Source organism: Eptesicus fuscus, chromosome 17 (genome assembly GCF_027574615.1).
Source record: "Eptesicus fuscus isolate TK198812 chromosome 17, DD_ASM_mEF_20220401, whole genome shotgun sequence".
In the NCBI taxonomy this organism is placed as follows: domain Eukaryota; kingdom Metazoa; phylum Chordata; class Mammalia; order Chiroptera; family Vespertilionidae; genus Eptesicus; species Eptesicus fuscus.
Genome location: NC_072489.1, coordinates 17,357,499 through 17,377,998, shown reverse-complemented (window position 1 = coordinate 17,377,998; position 20,500 = coordinate 17,357,499). Strand labels below are relative to the sequence as shown.

Here is a 20,500-nt window from a genome sequence, read left to right as displayed (position 1 = left end):
ACAGCCGAAACCGGTTTGGCTCAGTGGATAGAGTGTCGGTCTGCGGACTGAAGGGTCCCAGGTTCGATTCCGGTCAAGGGCATGTACATTGGTTGCGGGCACATCCCCGGTAGTGGGTGTGCAGGAGGCAGCTGGTCGATGTTTCTCTCTCATCGATGTTTCTAGCTCTCTATCCCTCTCCCTTCCTCTCTGTAAAAAATCAATAAAATATATATTTTAAAAAAATTTATTTACAAATAGGTTAGGATCTGAAACAATGGTTTCAGAGCATTCTGCCAGCTTCATGAAATGCAACTTTATTCCCTGTTTATTTTCTCTTTATTGCTTTCCTTATTTTTTTTTCTCTTCTTCTATCCATACCTTAAATTTGCAAGTCATTCCAAGGTGCTTTTAGCCTGACAGTTCTCAAGACCAAAGAGAGCTATTAATAAGAATTGGGTTTCCTGTTCCATCATCCATGGTCAAGTTTCTAAGTCAGAGAAAACACAAATGCCCAGTCTTTATCCCCATACAGAACTTCTGCTTAACAGTAAGTCAACACAGATGGTAATCTAAATGCCTTCTTTTGTCTTTCCCTAGTATTCAGCCCTCACCAGCCCTTCCTATAAAGAGAAAGTATTTCTTAACACAAAAAGAGAGAAGGGAACAATGCTGTGTAAAAAAACAAAGTACACTGGACTTAGAAGTCTTTTCTTTTCTTTTTTTTTTTTTAATTCCAGAGAGGATGGGAGACGAAGAAAGAAATAAAAAACATCAATGATGAGAGAGAATCATTAATTGGCTGCTTCCTGCATGTCCCCTACAAGGAATAGAGCTAGCAACCCAGGCATGTGCCCTGACGGGGAATTGAACCAGCAACCTCTTGGTACACAGGATGATGCTCAACTAACTAAGCCACACCAGCCAGAGCTAGAAAGAGTAAATTAAAACACACACACACACACACACACACACACACACACACACACTTCAGGGTAAAAGGAAAAAAATGTAAAATACTGATCAACAATAATGCATTATATGCACTGTAGAACACAGAATACTTTATGGGCTTCCCTATTAAATTAAAACCTCTAAATCCTACTGTGATATAGAAATGATATGTGAAAACAGAATGAAGGAATCAATATTTAATAAGATGCCACCTTGCATTTGCCGAGAATTCTGTATTTTATAAGTGCTCCAATGTTCATTTGCATTATATTCAATTTCCAGATATAGAAAATTGGGCACTTGTATTAAAATATAATAACAATTCCATGTCAGAACTCAAGCGTAGGTATATGACATGTTATTCAGTCTCCTTCAACAGCAAAGAATTGAGTGTACTATGGGCCAATCTGTAAGAATAACATATATTTCTGGCAAATGAAGTCTCTTTCTGCCTTAATAACAATTTCAGTGGAATTTTTTTTTAGCATTCAGAGCAACGTACATCTTTATAGATACTCTTTTATAACAACCTGTCTATATTTATGTTTTCTCTAAAAACAAACCTACTAGGTTGACAGCAAGAGTAGATATTTCATAGAATGTTTTACTTCCTTTTAAACCTTTATTCCAACTTATTTATCCAGGTACTTTTATTTCTTTATTTTTATTTTTTATTGAATTTATTGGAGTGACAGTGGTTAATAAAATTATATAGGTTTCAGGTGTACAATTCTATAATACACCATTTGTACATTGCATTGTGTGTTCACCACTCTAAGTCAAATCTCCTTTCATCACCATTTATCCTCTCTATATCCTCTTCTAATCTGCCCCCACCCCCCTATCCCTCTGGTAATCACCACACTATTGTCTGTGCCTGCGAATTTGTTGTGTGTATTTTTGTGAGGTTTTTTTTTTTTTTTTTGCTTAATCCCTTCACCTTTTCACTCAGCCCCTGCAAACAACCCCTTCACCTCTGACAGCTGTCAGTCTGTTCTCTATTTTTCTAGGTACTTCTAAAAAAGATTTCCCTTGCTTACATAAAGATATTTTAAACTTTAGGATTTAATGAAAGCCAAAATTAGAATACCACAAATTAAAGTGGTACTAAACATGTAGCTAAGTTTATATTGTTGTACATTTTGTTTTGTTTTAGTAAACTGAGACCCAGAAAGTTAAGTGTCTTACTCAAGGTAATCTAGTTAATTAATCTAGATACCAGACCTTACTAACTTGACTTTAGTGGCTATTAATTTTGAAATCAGTCAAACCTGTGATTCCAGACTTGGCAACTTAGAGCTTCCATAAAACAGGAATAATAACACTGCAAATGACTATAAAGAGAATTAAATAAGAAAATGCTTGTAAAATGCTGAGCACAGTGCCTACACACAATAAATTATGAATAAATGTTTGCTGGGGAGGTAATATAAGAGGATTCTGGTGATGGTGATAATTCAAATAAAAACTGTACAATATAATATAAATTTCACTAAAATATTACATAAATATAAAATGTTTAAATGCTTCCTTTTAATGCAAACATTTCATTAAAATGCAAAGTAATACTCTAATCATAAACATATCTATTATCTATCCTTGCTATTCTAATCATGGAAATGGACATTTTTGTTCCTTTTCTTCTAACCTAAATAGCATTTCAAATCCATGGAATCAATTTGCCATTTTTAAGAAATCTTATATTTTGATTTAAAAGCTATCTAGTCCAACAACAACAACAACAAAAATACAATTAAAAATGGTCAAAAGAGTTGATTAGACATTTCTCCAAGGAAGATATACAAATAAATACAAGATGCTCAACTTTAGGGGAATGCAAATCAAAACCACAATGAGATACCACCTCACACCCATTAGGATGGCTTTTTTTTTAAGCAGAAAATAACAACTGTTGGAGAAAATGTGGGACCCTTGTGCACAGCTGGTGGGAATGTAAAATAGTGCAGCTGCTATGGAAAACAGTTAAACATAGAATTACAACAGGATCCAGCATTCCACTCCTAGATATATATCCAAAAGAATTAAAAGCAGGGACTCAAGTAGATACTTGCATACCAGTGTTCATAGCAGCATTATTCACAATAGCCATAGGTAGAATAGCTGAAATGTCCATCAATAGAAAAGTGGATAAAAAAATGTGTGCATGCATACATAATGGAATATTATTCAGCCTTAAAAAGGAAATTCACTGCTGGTGGGAATGTAAACTGATGAAAACTGTATGGCAATTCCTAAAAAAATTAAGAATAGTTACCTACCATGTGACCCAGCAACCCCTCTTCTGAGTACCTACCCCAAAAAATTGAAAGCATTTATTCACAAAGATATATGTACCTTTATTTCATTGCAGCATTATTAGTGGTGTCCAAGACATAACAATGAGTGTCCTTTGATAGATGATTGGATAAAGAAGATGTGGTACCTATATTCAATGGCATACTATTCGGCCATAAGAAAAGATGAAATACTGCCATTTTCGACAACATGGATGGACCTTGAGAATATCATGCTAAGTGAAATAAGTCAGTCAGAAAAGGTTAAGAACCATATGATTTCACTCATATTGGGATATAAAACTGAAAGTAACAAATGAACAAACAAGAAAAACAAACAAAAACTAATAGACACAGACAACAGTATGGTACTTACCACAGGGAAGGGGGGTTAGAGCTAGAGAAGCATAAAGGGGGCCAAATATATGGTGACAGAAAATTTAACTTTGGGTGGTGGGCACACCATGCAATATACAAATTATATATCATAGAAACATACACTTAAAACCTATATAATTTTATTAACCAATGTCACCTAAATAGATTTAATAAAAATAAAAAATACTAAAAATAAGGTGCCCAGATTTTAAAAGGAATGAAATTCTGATACATCTTATAACAAGGATGAAGCTTGAAGACATTATGTTAAGTGAAATAAACCAGACACAACAGAACAAAATTGTATGATTCTACTTATAGGAGGTGTTTAAAATAGGCAAAGTTTTTGAGATATAAAATAGAATAGAGGTTAATAGGGAACCAGGGACTGAAGAGAGGAGAGAATAAAATTGTTTGCCCTGGCCAGTGTGGCTTAGTTGGTTGAAGCATCCTCCCTTACACCAAAAAGTGGCGGGTTCAATTCTGGTCAGACACACACCCAGATTTCAGGTTTGATCCTCAGTCAGAGCATATGTAGGAGGTAACCCACTGATGTTTCTCTCTCACATCGATGTTTCTCCCCGCTCCTTCCTCTCTTTAAAACCAAATTTAAAAATGCACAGTTGTTGGGGAGAAACCAAGATGGCGGCATAGGTAAACACCTGAACTTGCTGCCTCGCACAACCACTTCAAAACTACAACTAAAAGACAAAACGGACATCATCCAGAACCACAGAAAGGCTGGCTGAGTGGAAATTCTACAACTAGAAGGAAAGAGAAAAGCACACTGAGACTCACAGGAGGTGCAGAAGTAAAGTGCCAAGGTACGGAGGCGCGCACATGGAAAGGGCTGGCAGCTGAGTACGCGGTTGTCTTTTTCAATCAGGAGGGAGACACAAGCTCCTGACTGCTCTGAACTCCAGTTCCGGGTGAGACTCTGGGGACCCAGACTCATACAGGGAGAAACTGGACTGTCCGGCAGCAGGCGGAACTCGAAGGTGGCTTTCTCTCAGAGGTGCTTGCAGTAATTACTGAGGGTCACTGAGACCAGGGGGCCTTTTAGGACAGGGCTGAGGATCAGCCAAGGCTGTTTACTCCACCCTGTTAATTCCTGGAGACCCCGCCCACCCAAGCTGTGTGCAGAGGCTTTTGCATATGAATGGCCTGGCCCTTTGCACTCTAAAATTACCTAACAAACTGCAACTGGGTCAGAGAGACCCAGAACATCCAAAAGAAGGCCCCAGGCCCCACAGCAGCTTGCATTGCTTCACAGCTGGGCCTCATCTGGGCACCTCCAAACCCCAAACAAAGAAGAAGAATCTGAAGATCTCTCTGTATCTCCTGCTGGGTGGCCTCAGGCAGAGGCTACATTAGCACCACCTTAGAGATCCAAGAGCCAGTGTACCCAGTGGTCAGAGTGGGAACATTCAGATCACAACTACTCAGATCCATAAGGGAAACACTCAAGGGCAGATTCAGTGAGCACCAAAGCCCCACTGAAGCAAGTCTTGCCCCATAAGGGTGTCTCCAGCACAGAAGTTCTCCCATCGTAGACACAGCTGATTCTCACAGCCAACTGGCCTGGAGGCCAATTCCTCCCAGTGATACCAACAACAATCAAGGCTTAACTACTGGGCCACTGGGCCCTATAGGACACCTAGCACACAAAGCCACTCTATCAACACAGGGAAGCAGCCAAAATGTGGAGACAAAGAAACAGGTCACAAATGACAGATATGGAGGAAAGCAAACTACTAGATATAGAGTTCAAAACCACAGTTATAAGGTTTTTCAAGAATTTTCTAGAAACTGCCGATAAATTAAGACCCTAGAGGATATGAAAAAGGACCAACTAGAAATTAAGCATACACTAACTAAAATAAAAAATAATATACAGAGATCCAACAGCAGATTAGAGGATCACAAGAATCAAGTCAAAGATTTGAAATACAAAGAAGCAAAAAACACTCAACTGGAAAAGCAAAAAGAATAAAAAAATATGAAGATAGTGTAAGGAGCCTCTGGGACAACTTCAAGCGTACCAACATGAGAATTATGGGGGTGCCAGAAGAAGAGAGCAAGATATTGAAAACCTATTTGAAGAAATAATGACAGAAAACTTCCCCCACCTAGTGAAAGAAATAGACTTACAAGTTCAGGAAGCGCACAGAACCCCAAACTAAAGGAATCCAAAGAGGACCACACCAAGACACATCATAATTAAAATGCCAAGAGCAAAAGACAAAGAGAGAATATTAAAAGCAGCAAGAGAAAACCAGTTAATTACCTACAAGGGAGTACCTATACAATTGTCAGCTGATTTCTCAACAGAAACTATGCAGGCCAGAAGGGAGTGCAAGAAATATTCAAAGTGATGAATAGCAAGAACCAACAACCAAGATTACTTTACCCAGCAAAGCTATCATTCATAATTGAAGGTCAGATAAGGAGCTTCACAGATAAGAAAAAGCTAAAGGAGTTCATCACTCCCAAACCAGTATTATATGAAATGCTGAAAGGTATCCTTTAAGAAGAGGAAGAAGAAGAAGGTAAAGATAAAAATTATGAAAACAAATACATATCTATCAACAAGTGAATCTAAAAATCCAGTGAATAAAAAATCTGATGAACAGAATAAACTAGGAATATAATAGAATCAGGGGAATAGAAAGGGAGTGGACTGACAATTCTCGGGGGGAAAGGGGTGTGGGGGGTGCGGGAGGAGACTGGACAAAAATCGTACACCTATGGATGAGGACAGTGGGGAGGGGGGTAAACACAGAGGGTGGGGTGGGAACCGGGTGGAGGGGAGTTATGGGGGGAAAACAGAGGAATAACTGTAATAATCTGAACAATAAAGATTTATTTTAAAAAATGCATAGTTGTTGATCCAAACCAAACATTTTTTTTTTTTTAAAAAGAAGTATTGTTTAATGGGTACAGAGTTTCTGTTTGGCATGATGAAAAAGTTCTGGAAATGGTTGCACAACAATGTGAATGTATTTAATGCCATGGAATAGTACACTAAAAAGTAATTTTAATGGCAAAATTTGTTATGTGTATTTTACTATAATTAAAAAAACTATCCAGTCCAAAAAGCTTAACTAGCAAACATATTTTAAAACACCCATGCTCATAGCAGTGTTATTCACAATAGCCAAAAGGTGGAAGCAACCCAAGTGTCTGTCAACAGATGAATGAATTTAAAAAATGTGGTTTATACATACAAAGAAATATTACCCAGCTATAAATAGGAAAGAAATTCTGAGACATGCTACACCATGGATTAATCTTGAGGACAATATGCTAAGTGAAATAAGTCAATCACAAAAAGGCAAATTGTATGATTCTACATTATATGAGATGCCTAGAGCACCTCAAAATCATAGAGACAGAAAGTAGAATAGCAGATGCCAGGAACTGGTGGAAAAGAGTAATGAAGAGTTGTTGTTTAATGGATGTAGAATTTCACTTCTGCATAATAAAAAGAGTTCTAGAGATGAATGATGGTGATGACTTTACAAGAATTTGAATGTACTTAATACCACTGAACTATACACTTTAAATGGTTAGGATGTTAAGTTTTATATTTGTATTCTAGCATAATAAAAATTTTTAAAAAATTAATTCTGATATATCCTACAACATGGATGAACCTTAAAGACATATGTTAAGTAAAATAAGCCAGGCACAAAGACAAATATTTTATGATTTGACTCATATGAGGTACTTACAGGAATAAAATTCATAGAAACTGAAAGTAAGATTGGGAGGAGGAATTATTGTTTAATGGGTATAGAATTTTCTGTTTGAAAAGGAAATAAAAGTTCTGAAAATGAATGGTGGTAATGTTTGTACAACAACACAAATGTACTTAATGCCTCCTAAGTGCATACTTAAAAATGGTAAAAATAGTTATATTTTTAAATTGTTGTTAATATACATAAAATTTACCATTTTAACCATCTTTAAGCATACAAGTCAGTTACATTTAGTCTATTCACCATGTTGTACAATCACAGCACAACCCTAAATTTTTTAAAAGAACAGAGCAACAATGTATTATAGCATTTCTTAAATTCTAAATTTATCTAATTGCTTCCTTATAGCATGGTTTAAATTGTTTCTCTAATCCGTTCATTTCCTGTAATCTGGAAGTTATATTTAAAAGCTTGATTGGAGTCAAATTAAGTACTTTTAGCAAAAACTCTTCATAGATTATTTCACGAGCCTTGATTTGTCTTATTCTTCAATGTTTAATTTGCTATTAATCTCATCAATGTTTTGTTTTTGTTTTTTTAAGACTCAGACATTGTAGTTTCCATCTCTGGAGGTTCCGTTCAATTTTTTTTGTTTGTTTTTTGTTTGTTTTTTCTAGATCTTCTGTGTTTCTATTTAACATATTCAATCTTCTAGTTTCTGAGCATATGGAATATAATTATAAAAATTTTTTAAATATATTTTTATTGATCTCAGAGAGGGAGAGATAGAAATATCAATGATGAGAGAGAATCAATGATTGGCTGCCTCCTACACACCCCCTACTGGGGATTGAGCCCAAAACCCAGGCATGTACCCTTGACCGGAATTGAACCTGGGACCCTTCAGTCCTCAGGCCAACACTCTACCCACTGAGCCAAACCAGAGGGCTATAAAAATGTTTTAACATATCTTTCTACTAATTCTATTCTGTTTCAGTTTTTATTGATTTTTTTCCTCATGATTATGGATCATATTTTACAGCTCCTTTGCATGTCTAGTAATTTCTGATGGGATGCCAGACACTGTGAATTTTACTTTGTTGAGTGCTGAATGCTTTTGTATTCCTGTAACTATTCTTGAGCTTAGTTCTAGGACACAATTCAGTAACCTGGAAACAGTTTGACACTTTCAGGTCTTGCTTTTAAGCTTTTCAGGCTGTGCCAGAGCAGCATATAGTTTAAGGTTAATTTATGGCACTACTAAAGAAAACCCTTCTGAAGACTCGACATCTACATGATGACCTGTTAAGACATTTCTACTCCGGTTGATTGGAAAAAAACACTATTCCTGCCTCTACAAGAACTCTGAGTATAGTTATCTCTTATCTTTTCAACTGGTTACTTTTCTAGCCTTGGGTAGTTTCCTCACATCGATGATCAGATGTGAATATTTGAGGGGAAGCCTTTGCAGATCTCAGGAGTTCTCCCTCCTTTCAGCTCTCTAATGTCGAGGATTCTGCATTGAAAACTCCAGCTGCCTTGGCCTCCCTTTTATTCCTCTTTCTCTTTGTGAATTATTTTAAAGCAACCCTCAGACATCAAATCATTTCACAGCTATATATTTTAGTATTTAGTATGTCACTAAAAATCTGGACTTTCTTTCTGCATAATCATGTCACTGTTACACTAAACAAATTTAATAATATTTCTTAATATGATCTAATATGCAGTCCATATTCCAATCTCCCCAACTCTCTAAAAAGTGTTTTTTCATTTATACAACTGGTTGTTCGAGTTCCCTTTAATACTAGCATTTAATGAACACTAATCTGTGAGGGGTACTATGCCAAGTGCCTGATATCCATTATCTTTTTTTATCATCAATGATCCTTGAGGTAAGTATTATTATTACTCCAATAAAACTGAGAAGGACACCAAAGCTCAATGCTTCTAAGAAATCTGCCAGAGGTCATAGCCTGCAGATGGCAGAGGAAAATTTCTACAATCCCAAAGTTATTGCTCTAACCATTATGTTTCATTACCATCTCGAGAATTATTAGGATGGAAAGTTAGATGATATCAATACTAAAGTTGAAAATCAAATTCTAAAACCACTTAATTTAAATGCTATTACAAATCAAAGACCTGAAAAAATTAGCAATGCTACTTTATTTGAATTGCAATATAATCTACTTGATAATTTCCAAATCTAAAAGCAAGTTTTATTTTAACAAGAAAGGAATGTGGTTGAAATTCTCTAGTATCATGTGAAACTAGAGAATATAGACTCGTCTATTTATAATGTTCTACAACACTTCTGTCAAGTAGAATGTGCTATAATGACAGAAGGTTTTATATCTGCACTGTTCAATACAGTGACCACTAGCCATATGTGGTTACTGAGCACCTAGAATATGTCTAGTGAAACTGATAAACTTAATTTAAAATTTTACTTAGCATAAATTTAATTGTAATAACCAATTCATTGGTCTGTTCCCACCATTAGACTATGAGCTCCTTGAGGGATGAAATATGATTTTCCTCTCTCTCTCCAGTGCTTTCGTACAGATAAAACATGTTTATTGATGTGTGGTAGGATGTGTAGATGGAATTTTCTAGATGTGTCCAAGTAAGTTATATGAATGTCTCAGATTGATAAAGGTTACAGAATGCAATCTTAATCTACTGGATTATATCCTGTTTCTACTCTGATTTTTAAAGCAGATGAAATATCTTATTTACGCATTTGTTCACCAAACATGTACTAAGCTTGTCTGTGTGACAGATGTTCAGGATATGATGGTGAATAAGACTCAGTTCCTGGCATCAAGAAACACCCAGTCTCATAGAAAATACATACAATTGCTCCACAAAAGAAAAAGAATAGTTTTTAAAGGTAAAAATAATTATTATGGGGACCACAAAGGAAAATAACCACTATCAAGTGGAGGGAAGTTTTATGAATTGGAGAACTCATTAACCTAGTTTAAAGATAAATAGTATCTCACCACTTGGAGGATGTCAGGATGGTGGAGAGGCTTTCAAAGTACAACAAACAGCCTATGAAAGGCATAAAGACACAAAAAGACATGGCTTGTAGGGAGAGCAAAAAGTAGTTCACTGTGACTAGAACATGGGGGAAGGAATAGGAAGGGAAGGTAGAGACATAAGAGCTACATTAGAAAGATGTATTACAGCTTAAATTCTAAAGCCCTCTCTATGCTATGGTATAAAATGCTCACTTAATCCTAATTGGATAGTAGACAATCAAAATAATGTTTATTTTTTAAAGGAAAAAAAATAGCTTGCTGATTTAATTCCAATACTCAAGAAACAAACTTTAAAAAGCAAAACTTAAATTATACTTGAAAACTTGGGGATTAGAAATAGACATCAAGTAACTGTTTAAGTCTGAATAAGCAATGCTATTAGGGTAGGCATTTTAAGTTTAATAACCACCATTAAATCACTTTGAAGAAAAATGCAACTATTATTTGTGTAGCTAACATGAATGATGAGGATCTATTTTTCAAAGATTATACTAAAGTTTCAATTTTCTCATAATCAGTAAAACCCACCTTGAAGTTGGCATAAAATGTTTACAATTTGAAAAAACAAACAAACAAAAACCTGATTACTCTTAGTTTGGGGAAATAAAGATTAACCCATTTCTAGTTGTTTCTTTTCTCATAAACAAGGCTAAAACACCTCTCATCCTAATGCAGCAATATTTAATTTCCCAATGCCAGATCATTAATTGTATTTAATGTCAATCACTTCTCACAAGTTTTTCAATTACACAGTTGCTTTTTTTTTTGTTTTTCAAGAAACATTCTAAACTGTTCTCTCTTCCACCTGCAGGTATCTAACATATCATATTCTCAAAGCATTACTTCTTCACAGGAGTTCAACACTGAACTTATCCTTCAAAATAAAAACAAATCCATTTTTATAATTTCTATTACCAAAAGTCACCATAAATTCTAATCTGAATTCCTGAGATGTCCAACACCTAGTTATCCTCGTATAGTGTATCTTCCACTTAATACTAAACTATACTGAGCTCAGAGTTTGTGTAAAATCCTCTCAATACATTCCCTTAGCATGAAAGTTACCGTACTTAAATTAGGCAATCTGCAAATACTTTGGCAGTACACTAATAAATATTTTGTTTAAACAAAGTTTTCTAGTTTATTGCTATACTAGAGGCCCAGTGCATGAAATTCATGCATGGGGGGGGGGTGTCCCTCAGACCAGCCTGCACCCTCTCCAATCTGGGGTCCCTCGGTGGGATCGGGCCTAAACGGGCAGTCAGACATCCCTCTCACAATCCAGGACTGCTGACTTCCAACCGCTCACCTGCCTGCCTGCCTAATTGCCCCTAACCACTTCTGCCTGCCAGCCTGATCACCCCCGAACCACTCCCCTGCCAGCCTGATCCACGCCTAACTGCTCCCCTGCTGGCTCACTTGCCCCAAACTGCTCTCCCCTGCCAGCCTGGTCACCCCTAACTGCCTTCCCCTACAGGCCTGGTCACCTCCAACTGCCCTCCCCTGCAGGCCTGGTCTCCCCCAACTGCCCTCCCCTGCAGGTCTGGTCCCTCACAACTGCCCTCCCCTGCTGGCCTGATCACCCACAACTGCCCTCCCCTGCCGGCCATTTTGTAGCAGCCATCTTTGACCACATGGGGGTGGCCATCTTGTGTGTTGGAGGGATGGTCAATTTGCATATTAGCTCTTTATTATATAGATATGCAATATGTAATGTAACACCTGCCAATATCAAGACAGACTGAATGAAGAACAATATAGTTGGAGAAACCAAGATGGCGGCATAGGTAAACACCTAAACTGCTGCCTTGCACAAAAATTTCAAAACTATAACTAAAAGACAAAATGGACATCATCCAGAACCACAGGAAGACTGGCTGAGTGGAAATTCTACAACTAGAAGGAAAGAGAAAAGCACACTGAGACTCACAGGAGCTGCGGAAGGCAGAGGTACAGAGGCGTGCACGCGCGGAGAGGGCTGCCAACTGAGTACGCGGCTGGCTTTTTCAAGCAGGAGGGAGACAAAAGCTCCTGACTGCTCTGAACTCCAGTTCTGGGTGAGGCTCTGGGGACCCAGACTCATATGGGGAGAAATTGGACTGTCTGGCAGCTGGCAGAACTCAAGGGCGGCTTTCTCTCAGAGGTGCTTGCAGCGATTACCAAGGGACACTGAGACTCAGGGGCCTATTAGGGCAGGGCTGACGGGAAGCCATTGCTGTTTGCTCCACCCTGAGACTCTGCCCCATTCAAGCTAAGCGAAGAGGCTTTTGCATATGAATGGCCTGGTCCTTTGAATTCTAAACTTACCTAACAAACTGCAGCTGGGTCAGAGAGACCCAGAACATCCAAAATAAGGACAAAGGCCCCACAGCAGCTTGCATTGCTTCACAGTTGGGACTCATCTGGGCACCTCCAAAACCCAAACAAAGAAGAGGAATCTGCAGATCTCTCCATAGCTCCTGCTGGGTGGCCTCAGGCAGAGGCTAAATTAGCACCTCCTTGGAAATCCAAGAGCCAGTGACATCCCGGCAGTCGGACATCCCTCTCACAATCTGGGACTGCTGGCTCCTAACTGCTCACCTGCTTGCCTGCCTTATCACCCCTAACTGCCTCAGCCTGCCTGCCTGATTGCCCCTAACCCCTCTGCCTGCCTGCCTGATTACCCCTAACTGCCTCTGCCTGCCTGCCTGATCTCGCCCCCACTGCCCTCCTCTGCTGGCCTGATCTCGCCCCCAACTGCCCTCCTCTGCCGGCCAATTTGGTTCTGATTGGTCGGTTTCTATGCCAGTCAGCGTCTCTGGGCCTATCAATGGGGCCTGATCAGAAAGTCGGGGCTGATCAGAAGCCCCGGTGGAGGCCTGGAGAGAAATAGAGGCGCAGCTGCTGGCCAGACTGGGAGAGAGAGAGGCAAGTGCTAATCAAAAGCTGCCACAGAGGCAATGGATCAGTCCCTGCTTCTCTCTTCAGGCCTCTCTCTGACCCTGATTCACAGCTCCTCAGCAGTCAGTGCTGGAGCACCACACCTGCAGTGGAAGCAGTAAGCGCTGACTGCAGGACTGACTTCCGGTTGGTCGAGCCTTGGTCATTACTGGTCGTTACAACCCAGGGTTTTTATATATTAGGATATTTAATGAGAACCTACTATATCCAAGACACTTGGCATACATTAAGTTAATCCTCGCAAAAACCCCAAAGATAGGTATTATCATTTCAATTTTGCAAATGGAGTAAACTCAAATTCAGAGAAATTAAGTAATTTTCACAACACCCAGAAATGATGGAGTTGGGTTTTAGAATACAGATCTGTCTAAACTAAAGCATGTGCCACCAATGTTAACAATTAAAGTTCCAATGTTCATTGAAATGAACTGTTAACATTTCTTTCCAACAAAGACAAGACAGTGGAGTAAACAATGTTGCTTCAATTATATTTTCTCTAAAAATACAATGAATCATCAGAATAATACATAAAGATACAAAACCAGACATTAATGTTAACTACAGTTTTTTTTAAAAAATTGATTTGAGAGAGAGAGAAATGTGGCAGAGAAATATCAATTGGTTGCCTCCCGCACATGCCCTGACCACAGAGATCCAACATACAATCTGGGTATGTATCCTGACTGGAACCAAAAGGACAATGATACAACCAACCCAGCCACCCGGCCAGGGCTTAACTACAGTTTTAAAGTTAATACCCAGTGACAGCAATTAGTGACAATTATAGTGATATATTTTTCATATAATACACAAGTGAAGTGGTTTCTACACTTTTTAAAACATGAAATAATTGCCCTAGCCCAGTGGTAGGCAAACTCATTAGTCAACAGAGCCAAATATCAACAGTACAACGATTGAAATTTCTTTTGAGAGCCAAATTTTTTAAACTTAAACTTCTTCTAACACCACTTCTTCAAAATAGACTCGCCCAGGCCGTGGTATTTTGTGTAAGAGCCACACTCAAGGGGCCTAAGAGCCACATGTGGCTCGCGAGCCACAGTTTGTCGACCACGGCCCCAGCCAGTTTGGCTCAGTGTATAGAGCGTCAGCCTGTAGACTGAAGAGTCCCAGGTTCGATTCTGGTCAAGGGCACATGCCCAGGTTGTGGGCTTGATCCCCAGTAGCGAGTGTGCAGGAGGCAGCCGGTCAATGATTCTCTTTCATCATTGATGTTTCTATCTCTCTCTCCCTCTTCCTTCCTCTTTGAAATAAGTGAAAATATATTTAAAACAAATAAACACATGAAATAATTGAAGAGAATCAAGTATCTAACCATATTACCTACATATACTTAAATACTTAGAACATGTTAATTTACTATTTATAAGTTGTAGTTTGTTAATCAAATTAATCCACTGTAGTAAAAATATTTATCAAAAATCAATTTTAACAAACTGCCAAATAAGCATAATATTAAAGTTAGAAAATTTGAATCCTCCAGAGTTAAGGATACAGTAAGAGTAAAAATACATGCACTTGAAGAGTTTACTTGTTTATTTATTTTTTAATATATTTTATTGATTTTTTACAGAGAGGAAGAGAGGGATAGAGAGTTAGAAACATCGATGAGAGAGAAACATCGATCAGCTGCCTCCTACACACTCCCTACTGGGTATGTGCCCGCAACCAAGTTACATACCCTTGACTGGAATCAAACCTGACCCTTGAGTCCGCAGGCCGACACTCTATTCACTGAGCCAAACCGGTTAGGGCGTACTTGTTTATTTTTTAAATATGTTTTTATTGATTTCAGAGAGAAAGGGAGCGGGAGATAGAGACAGAAACATCAATGATGAGAGAATCATCTATCACCATGCCTCACACTGGGGATTGAGCACCCAACTCAGGCACTTGAAGAGTTTAAGTTCTATAAATTAATAAAATAACAGATATTAAAAACGAAAAAATCATCCTGGCCATGTGGCTCAGTCAGCTGGAGGAGGGTTTGATCCCCAGTCGGGGCACACACAGGAGACAACTGATCTATGTTTCTCTCTCACATTAATGTTCATCTTCCCTTCCTCTTTCTAAAAATCAATAAAAACATATCCTTGGGTAAGGATTTAAAAAAGGGGGGGAGGGGAGCCCTGCTGATTTGGCTCAGTGAATAGAGCGTCGGCCTGCAGATTGAAGGGTCCCAGGTTCGATTCCAGTCAAGGGCACATGCCCAGGTTGTAAGCTCGATCCCCAGTGGGGGGTGTGCAGGAGGCAGCCGATCAGTGATTCTCTCTCATCATTGATGTTTCTATCTCTCTCTCCCTCTCCCTCCCTCTCTGAAATCAATAAAAATATATTTTTAAAAAGGGTGGGGGGAATCAACATATACACTGTAAAATATAATTTAATTTATACTGGGAAAGGAAAGCAAGTTCTCTTAATTAAAAAACAAATACATAACATGTGTTATTTTTGCCTTTCCAGCAACTCTCCCATCTCTGGGAAATAACACCTCAATTTTCCTTTAGCAATTATATGCCTCCTACCCTTAATTCATGTGGTTTGAAACTGTATACCCCCTACAACCCACTCTAGGGTAGGAACAAGAGCCAATCCTGGCCACACAAAGCATTCTATCACTCTAGCTACAGAGATTGCCTCTAGGATGGACAATGACCCAAGTCAAGCCAATGAGACTCCCTCCCATACAGTAGAAAAAGGAAAGTTCTTTCTCTTCTGGGGTTTCTAAGGTTAGAGGAAGTAAGGCTAGTGCTGTTAGTACCATCTTTCCCACAGAGTCTGACTTTAGACTCTTTGCTTTTTCACACTGATTCCCAAAGATGCAAGGAAACTAATGGTTAGCTGTGGCAGAGGAAAAGATAAATTACGATTTTTGACTTTCAATGTTATATTTTCTATAACTTCTATTTTCCAAAATAGACACCTATTACTTTTATAACAGGAAATATGGAACATGGGAAATATGCCCATGTGTCTTCCTCTCATATATGCTCAGAAATCAATATTTAATACCTTAAAAGCATTAACAATTTTCTCATAACTTACCAAAGTGTGTAGAAAATCTATTTTAAAAGAATTAACTTTTCCTCTTGGCACAAAAGCAAACTATTTTTATTCTGAGGGGGGAAAAAGTTGTGAGTAAACTTTTTAAAAACTGATTCTCTTTTAAAAAGGGATATATTAAACAATTCTATATGGGGAAGAAATGGCTAATGTTCAGCAAGTGCTATAGCCATTGTAAAAATTGCTCAAAAGGAAAACAAAGGAAAAAATAAACAAATGGGACTGCATAAAAATAAAAAGCTTCCACACAGCAAAAGAAACCATCAACAATGAAAAGGGAGCCCACTGTATGGGAGAACATATTTGCCAATGATACATCTGATGAGGGGTTAATATCCAAAATATATAAGGAACTCAGACAACTTAACAAAAGAAAGACAATCCAATTAAAAATAGGCAAAGGACCTAAATAGACATTTCTCCAAAGGGGACATACAGCTGGTTAAGACATGAAAAAATGCTCAAAGTCACTAATCAAATCTCTCTGTCAGAATGGCTACCATCAACAAATCAACAAATGGCAAGTGATGGTGAAGGTGTGGAAAAAGGGAACCCTCATATACTGCTGGTGGGAATGCAGATTGGTGCAGCCACTATGGAAAACACTATGGAGTTTCCTCAAAAAATTAAATATGGAACTGCCATTTGACCTAGTGAGCCCACTTTGAAGAATTATATGCCTCAAACACCAATCAGAAACCTGAAACACCAATCAGAAAAAAAATATATGCACTCCTATGTTCATAACAGCGTTATTTACAATAGCTAAGATCTGGAAACAGCCTAAGTGCCCATCAGTAGGTGAGTGGATAAAAAAAGCTGTGGTACATTTACACCATGGAATACTATGCAACGATAAAAAAGAAGGATCTCTTACCCTTCAGACAGCACGGAGGGACCTGGAGAGTATTATGCTAAGTTAAATAGGCCAGTCAGAGAAAGACAAGTATCACATGATCTCACTCATATGTGGAATCTAATGAAAAAATAAACTGATGAACAAAATACATCTAGAGCCATAGAAGCATGAAATAGACTGATGAATCTCAGAGGGAAGGCAGGCGGGAATAGAGATTAACCAAAGAACTGATAGAATATATGCATAACCCATGCACACAGATAATAGTGTGATGAAGGCCTGGAGGATGGGGGACAGGTGCAGAGTGAAGGGGGCTAATCGAGGGGGGGGGGGAAACATCTGTAATACTTGCAACAATAAAGATAATTTTTTTATAAAAGAGGTAAAAGGAAAGATTAAAAGTGGCCACATTAGGTTTAATAACTATCAATTACTTTAGTCCTATAATGTTAAATAATATAAGGTCTGGAGGGTCAAATCTTTCAGTTATAATTATTTTGCATAATATTGCATTATGGGAGACATTACATACTATTGTTTTATTCTTAAACTAGAGGCCCAGTGCACAAAATTCGTGCACTTGGCAGGGGATCCCTCAGCCTGGCCTGCACTCTCTCGAAGTCTGGGAGCCCTCAGGGGATGTCCTGGGAGTGGGCCTAAGCTGGCAGTTGGACATCCTTAGTGCTGCCATGGAGACAGGAGAGGCTCCCGCCACCGCCACTGCGCTCGCCAGCGGTGAGCCCCGCTTCTGGCTGAGCAGTGCTCCCCCTGTGGGTGCACACTGACCACCAGGGGGCAGCTCCTGCATTGAGCGTCTGACCCCCGGTGGTCAGTGCACATCATAGCGACTGGTCATTCCGCCATTAGGTGGATTTGCGTATTAGCCTTTTATTATATAGGATACCATAGGAAAGTCAGTCTCAAGATGAACCCCTTGAGAATGTAAAAAGTCTACTTACTAAATACAGTAAATATTCTATAGATTATAAAGACAGCAATACACACTTTTTTACTCTTGCTTATTAGTTTTTATTAACTAATTCTTTCTCCCAAGACATACAACCCACTCCTGAACCTATGCTTATTGCCAGTATTACTCTGTGTTTTATAATGCTCAGTAATTAAGGACACTTAGAAGGTGTTAATGACACTTTCTTGCCATAATTAGGTAGCCAGAGTGATGTTCTTAAGTGGAAGAGATAATCAGGGACCTATGAAGGGTGACACTGAAGAGTGGCTGGAGGCCAAAGCCACCTTCCCTCACACAAGAGGTAGAAGGTTCTTAAAAGTTCTTAAGATAAGGTGATAATCAACAAGCTCATCACCTTGTCCAACACCACCAGTAAGACAGCAGGTGGACCATCCTGGTCAACATCTATGCTTTTAAGATGCTGACATTTTACTAATTGGTCATGTGGTTTTAATGAAATCTAAAGTCTCCTACTGCTATCAACTCAAAACGGTTTCACTTTACCTGCACACTCCTTTCTTCCACGGTAAGGTCACTTGCACACATGACCCAAAGGGATGCTTTAACATAAACAAAAGGTATATATCCAAGAACCCACCCAAAAACACTGTGATAGTCACATCTATTTATAACATAATGGAAAGAAAATGGGTCTTTCCAGGTACCACAGGGAGAATAAAACATTTTACTTTAGCCCGTTAGCTATACAATGGCTATTCTAACTAATATTTCAAATGCCTACAACATATGTGAGGCACCTGAAAGAGAAGGCAAAGAAACCCTACACATGAAGATCACAGAGACAGCAGCTTAGCAGTCCGTTTTCAACTCTCTGCCCACATTCACACAGAGTCGCTAACACCTGGCTCATTCTCGCAACACCGTGCGGTGGGTGAGGATAGGATGGCGAGCAGGAAACCTGGGAGAGAGCGGGACCGGGAAGGCACTGGAGAAAACAAAACTCAACGGTCCAAGAAGCCGGCACTTGGTGTTGCTCCTTCGGGTCCCCACTGACTTTCCACTTGTTTCCTTTCAATGACTGACACTTCCCCCCACCCGAGATCTAACTGTAAACTCCCCACCCTCTTCCAACCACACCCACACACACCAGGGAACCCACCCAGTCTACCGGCGTCTCCGGGTCGCCCGTGGGGAGACGGACGCCGGCGCCCGAGTGGACCCAGCGGCCGGGAGGGAACTCGGCACCCGGAGAACTTCTCCCGGGACGGAGGAGCGGGGACGGGCGAAGTCCAGAGAAGCGGCCGACGCGAAGCAGGGAAGACTAAGGACTCCTCTCCAGCCCCCGAACGGGCGCCTCGCGGAGAGACGGCGACCCCCGCCCGATCTGAGAAGTCGCCTGAGCCCAGAGCAGACAAACGGCCGGCCCCGGACACCAGGTCCCCAAAGCCGTTTTGCACCCCCTTCCACTTTGCCTTCCATAAATAACGTCTGTCTCCTCACACCCGTCAGAGCTCAGCACTCACCCGTCCACGCTGAAGCGCCAGTTGCTTCTGCGTCAAATCCTCCTCCCACCTCAGAGAACCATAGAGACGAAGAAGCAGCCGAGACGAGCCTCCACCACCGCCCACCTCCAGGTGACTCCCCTAGCCGCTGGGCCTGTCGGGACAGTGGCGAAATGCGTGTGGGCGGGGCCCGGAGGGAAGGAGGGGGAGGCGGGGGACGCGGAAACAACCCGCCTCGCCCCTGCCTCGGCCCGGCCCCGCCCCGCCCTCAGGCCCCGCCCCAGCCTTGGCCCCGCCCCGCTCTCTGGCCCCGCCCCTGTCTCGGCCCCGGCCCCGCCCCCTCAGTGTTTAGGCGGGAAAGACACACACACACACACACACTCACACACACACACACACACACACACACACACACAGAGTTTATAGAAATCTAAGAGTTGTACTGTGTCCTCTGTCACCTCGTTGGTGCCGTTTGACTAAGGGAAAAGGAGTCCGTGAAAAAGAAAACTGACCACAGTGAGTTGAGAATTGTTCCTTTTGAACTACATTTAGGTTTTAGGCTTCGGGTAGAAATTTCATTTCCTGACCTTGAAACTTTTTTTCAATTTAGAAACCTCATCCTTTCCTCTACTGTACGGTTTTTTCAAGTGTTCTCTTTGCAAACTAGTATATTGGAGCGCTTAGTCCCTGCGCACCCCCCAGGCATGTGCCCCGACTGAGAATAGAACTGTGACTCCTGGGTCACAGGCCCATGCTCAACCACTGAGTCATGCTGGCCAGGCCCTAAGCTAATATGTTTTTCTCTATTGTTGATATGAGAAGTGAGGGTGG

General features: G+C 40.0%; 1 protein-coding gene across 3 annotated transcripts in view; it reads right to left on the bottom strand.

Annotated features, from left to right (window-relative positions):
* Window positions 1-19,832, bottom strand: part of MICU1 (mitochondrial calcium uptake 1) — a 181,929-nt gene extending 162,097 nt beyond the window's left edge. The window contains exon 1 of one of the 3 annotated variants that reach the window (XM_028151351.2): window positions 19,691-19,832. The gene's annotated coding sequence lies outside the window, so the exon portion shown is untranslated. Of the gene's footprint in view, window positions 1-19,326; window positions 19,432-19,690 lie in introns of those variants that run through there. The other 2 variants (XM_028151360.2, XM_054728692.1) reach the window with 2 other exon arrangements.
* Window positions 19,833-20,500: the final 668 nt, after the last annotated feature.